This window comes from Danio aesculapii, chromosome 18, assembly GCF_903798145.1.
Source record: "Danio aesculapii chromosome 18, fDanAes4.1, whole genome shotgun sequence".
Taxonomy (NCBI): Eukaryota; Metazoa; Chordata; class Actinopteri; order Cypriniformes; family Danionidae; genus Danio; species Danio aesculapii.
Genome location: NC_079452.1, coordinates 23473325 through 23480163, shown reverse-complemented (window position 1 = coordinate 23480163; position 6839 = coordinate 23473325).

Below are 6839 nucleotides of genomic sequence, written 5' to 3'. Positions count from 1 at the left end.
ATTAACATGACACGTGATTATCTTACACGCGATTAACATGACACGTGATTATCTTACACGCGATTAACATGACACGTGATTATCTTACACGCGATTAACATGACACGTGATTATCTTACACGCGATTAACATGACACGTGATTATCTTACACGCGATTAACATGACACGTGATTATCTTACACGCGATTAACATGACACGTGATTATCTTACACGCGATTAACATGACACGTGATTATCTTACACGCGATTAACATGACACGTGATTATCTTACACATGATTAACATGACACGTGATTATCTTACACATGATTAACATGACACGTGATTATCTTACACATGATTAACATGACACGTGATTATCTTACACATGATTAACATGACACGTGATTATCTTACACATGATTAACATGACACGTGATTATCTTACACACGATTAACATGACACGTGATTATCTCACACACGATTAACATGACACGTGATTATCTTACACATGATTAACATGACACGTGATTATCTTACACACGATTAACATGACACGTGATTATCTTACACACGATTAACATGACACGTGATTATCTTACACAGGATTAACATGACACGTGATTATCTTACACAGGATTAACATGACACGTGATTATCTTACACAGGATTAACATGACACGTGATTATCTTACACACGATTAACATGACACGTGATTATCTTACACAGGATTAACATGACACGTGATTATCTTACACACGATTAACATGACACGTGATTATCTTACACACGATTAACATGACACGTGATTATCTTACACACGATTAACATGACACGTGATAAACATGACACGTGATTAACATGACACGTGATTAACATGACACGTGATTATCTTACACACGATTAACATGACACGTGATTATCTTACACGCGATTAACATGACACGTGATTATCTTACACGCGATTAACATGACACGTGATTATCTTACACGCGATTAACATGACACGTGATTATCTTACACGCGATTAACATGACACGTGATTATCTTACACGCGATTAACATGACACATGATTAACATGACACGTGATTATCTTACACGCGATTAACATGACACGTGATTATCTTTACACACGATTAACATGACACGTGATTATCTTACACACGATTAACATGACACGTGATTATCTTACACACGATTAACATGACACGTGATTATCTTACACACGATTAACATGACACGTGATTATCTTACACACGATTAACATGACACGTGATTATCTTACACACGATTAACATGACACGTGATTATCTTACACACGATTAACATGACACGTGATTATCTTACACGCGATTAACATGACGCGTGATTATCTTACACGCGATTAACATGACATGATTATCTTACACACGATTAACATGACACGTGATTATCTTACACACGATTAACATGACACGTGATTATCTTACACGCGATTAACATGACACGTGATTATCTTACACACGATTAACATGACACGTGATTATCTTACACGCGATTAACATGACACGTGATTATCTTACACGCGATTAACATGACACGTGATTATCTTACACGCGATTAACATGACACGTGATTATCTTACACGCGATTAACATGACACGTGATTATCTTACACGCGATTAACATGACACGTGATTATCTTACACACGATTAACATGACACATGATTATCTTACACGCGATTAACATGACACGTGATTATCTTACACGCGATTAACATGACACGTGATTATCTTACACACGATTAACATGACACGTGATTATCTTACACACGATTAACATGACACGTGATTATCTTACACGCGATTAACATGACACGTGATTATCTTACACGCGATTAACATGACACGTGATTATCTTACACGCGATTAACATGACACGTGATTATCTTTACACACGATTAAATGACCACGTGCTTATCTTACACACGATAACCATGACACGTGATTATCTTACACGCGATTAACATGACACGGATTATCTTACACGCGATTAACATGACACGTGATTATCTTACACGCGATTTAACATGACACGTGATTATCTTACACGCGATTAACATGACACGTGATTATCTTACACGCGATTAACATGACACGTGATATCTTACACGCGATTAACATGACACGTGATTATCTTACACGCGTTAACATGACACATGATTAACATGACACGTGATTATCTTACACACGATTAACATGACGCGTGATTATCTTACACACGATTAACATGACACATGATTAACATGACGCGTGATTATCTTACACGCGATTAACATGACACATGATTAACATGACACGTGATTATCTTACACACGATTAACATGACACGTGATTATCTTACACACGATTAACATGACACGTGATTATCTTACACACGATTAACATGACACGTGATTATCTTACACACGATTAACATGACACGTGATTATCTTACACGCGATTAACATGACACGTGATTATCTTACACGCGATTAACATGACACATGATTATCTTACACGCGATTAACATGACACATGATTAACATGACACGTGATTATCTTACACGCGATTAACATGACACGTGATTATCTTACACACGATTAACATGACACGTGATTATCTTACACACGATTAACATGACACGTGATTATCTTACACACGATTAACATGACACGTGATTATCTTACACGCGATTAACATGACACGTGATTATCTTACACACGATTAACATGACACGTGATTATCTTACACACGATTAACATGACACGTGATTATCTTACACGCGATTAACATGACACGTGATTATCTTACACGCGATTAACATGACACATGATTATCTTACACGCGATTAACATGACACATGATTAACATGACACGTGATTATCTTACACACGATTAACATGACACGTGATTATCTTACACACGATTAACATGACACATGATTAACATGACACATGATTATCTTACACACGATTAACATGACACGTGATTATCTTACACACGATTAACATGACACGTGATTATCTTACACACGATTAACATGACACGTGATTATCTTACACACGATTAACATGACACGTGATTATCTTACACACGATTAACATGACACGTGATTATCTTACACACGATTAACATGACACGTGATTATCTTACACACGATTAACATGACACGTGATTATCTTACACACGATTAACATGACACGTGATTATCTTACACACGATTAACATGACACGTGATTATCTTACACGCGATTAACATGACACGTGATTATCTTACACGCGATTAACATGACACATGATTAACATGACACGTGATTATCTTACACGCGATTAACATGACACGTGATTAACATGACACGTGATTATCTTACACGCGATTAACATGACACGTGATTATCTTACACACGATTAACATGACACGTGATTATCTTACACACGATTAACATGACACGTGATTATCTTACACACGATTAACATGACACATGATTAACATGACACATGATTATCTTACACACGATTAACATGACACGTGATTATCTTACACACGATTAACATGACACGTGATTATCTTACACACGATTAACATGACACGTGATTATCTTACACACGATTAACATGACACATGATTAACATGACACGTGATTATCTTACACACGATTAACATGACACGTGATTATCTTACACATGATTAACATGACACGTGATTATCTTACACGCGATTAACATGACACGTGATTATCTTACACACGATTAACATGACACGTGATTATCTTACACACGATTAACATGACACGTGATTATCTTACACATGATTAACATGACACGTGATTATCTTACACACGATTAACATGACACGTGATTATCTTACACACGATTAACATGACACATGATTAACATGACACGTGATTATCTTACACACGATTAACATGACACGTGATTATCTTACACGCGATTAACATGACACGTGATTATCTTACACACGATTAACATGACACATGATTAACATGACACGTGATTATCTTACACACGATTAACATGACACGTGATTATCTTACACAAGATTAACATGACACATGATTAACATGACACGTGATTATCTTACACACGATTAACATGACACGTGATTATCTTACACACGATTAACATGACACGTGATTATCTTACACACGATTAACATGACACGTGATTATCTTACACACGATTAACATGACACGTGATTATCTTACACGCGATTAACATGACACGTGATTATCTTACACGCGATTAACATGACACATGATTAACATGACACGTGATTATCTTACACGCGATTAACATGACACGTGATTAACATGACACGTGATTATCTTACACGCGATTAACATGACACGTGATTATCTTACACACGATTAACATGACACGTGATTATCTTACACACGATTAACATGACACGTGATTATCTTACACACGATTAACATGACACATGATTAACATGACACATGATTATCTTACACACGATTAACATGACACGTGATTATCTTACACACGATTAACATGACACGTGATTATCTTACACACGATTAACATGACACGTGATTATCTTACACACGATTAACATGACACATGATTAACATGACACGTGATTATCTTACACACGATTAACATGACACGTGATTATCTTACACATGATTAACATGACACGTGATTATCTTACACGCGATTAACATGACACGTGATTATCTTACACACGATTAACATGACACGTGATTATCTTACACACGATTAACATGACACGTGATTATCTTACACATGATTAACATGACACGTGATTATCTTACACACGATTAACATGACACGTGATTATCTTACACACGATTAACATGACACATGATTAACATGACACGTGATTATCTTACACACGATTAACATGACACGTGATTATCTTACACGCGATTAACATGACACGTGATTATCTTACACACGATTAACATGACACATGATTAACATGACACGTGATTATCTTACACACGATTAACATGACACGTGATTATCTTACACAAGATTAACATGACACATGATTAACATGACACGTGATTATCTTACACACGATTAACATGACATGTGATTATCTTACACATGATTAACATGACACGTGATTATCTTACACACGATTAACATGACACGTGATTATCTTACACACAATTAACATGACACATGATTAACATGACACGCGATTAACATGACACGTGATTATCTTACACGCGATTAACATGACACGTGATTATCTTACACGCGATTAACATGACACGTGATTATCTTACACACGATTAACATGACACGTGATTATCTGATTAAAATCCAGAAATGATCAATAGGAGATCCCCTCGATGTGGAATTAGCCTGAGCAAAGAAAAAGAGTGGATTTTCAATTTAACCATCAAAAGACCGATCGAAATATCAATTTACACTGGCAGATCTGTTTATTGATTTCAATATTAACTAAGCATATTAACATTATATACTTTAATTTATAGGGATAGATCACCCAAAACTGACTATTCTGTTATTTAGCCTCATCCTTTACTTTATCCTAACTTGTTTTACTTTTTTTCTGCTGAACAATGAAGAAGATCTATTGAATAAAGCTGGAAAACTACACAGCAAATTTGCCAGTGTACATTTTACACCACAGGTGTTGAATTTAACACTTTTCTGGTGTCTATATGAGTCCCACCAGCCAAGTGTCCAGATTACACTTTGAAAAGTGTTGAATATGTACACCTCTGCAGTGTAAAATATTTTACACTTAGAGTAAAAATACACACCACATTAAACATTTTTAACACCTGCAGGGCAAATTGTCCAGTGTACATATAACTCCTCAGGTGTTAAATTACACTCTCTTCTGGTGTATATACGAGTCCCACCAGCCCAGTGTATAAGTTACTCTTTAAAAAGTGTTGAAAATATACACTTAAGCTGAGTAAATAATTTTACACTAAGAGTGTAAAAACTATAAACTAGATATAGTGTATAGAAAATACTCCATCACCATAGCCAGGTCATATTCAGCATAAATTCTATTTTCTTTGAACTAACATGAGTAAAAGTTAACATTTTCCACACATGAAACTCATAAAGATAAGTGTATATTTAAAAATTAACACCCTGGAATAATAACAAAATGTAAATACATTCTTCTGTTAAAGCCTTATTAAAATAAGTGTTTAGCGCATAAATTAAACAATCATGGAGAAAGTTACAAAACAGAATTTATTTTCTTTAAAATACACAGCACAGGCAACATTAAATCACTTCACAGAATATGCATTTCATACCTGAAAACTTTAATTTGACATTAATGTCATTTTTTAGACAAACATTTGTCACATTGAAAAAAATGCAGTGGAAATGTTTAATATTTTACTTGTCACTGCCAAACCTAAACAAGACAACATGAGCTAAAGCCCCATTCCTGAACCAAAATGCTTTATAAAAATATAAAAGTAATTTTTGCATACAGTTGTTTAAAAAAACACATGGATTAAAACCACAGCAAAAATCATTCAAAAAGGGGGATTTCCTTGAAATTAGTAATGTTCAACAAAAGCACACTTTCAATTTCATAAGCAAGCAAAAAACGCTGTCCATCAAACAATATCAGACGTTTTACTGAGCACAGAAATAGCATCTTTCAAATCTAAACATACAGGAAAGCCTCAGCAATGTACCATCACTGAACTAAAGTGGTTCATATGAAAACGTGTACAGGAACTATATAAAAGTCATTTTCCTCCAATCCATAACTTATCTGAAGGTCGAATGGCCTAAAAAAACGCAAGGTTTCAACATT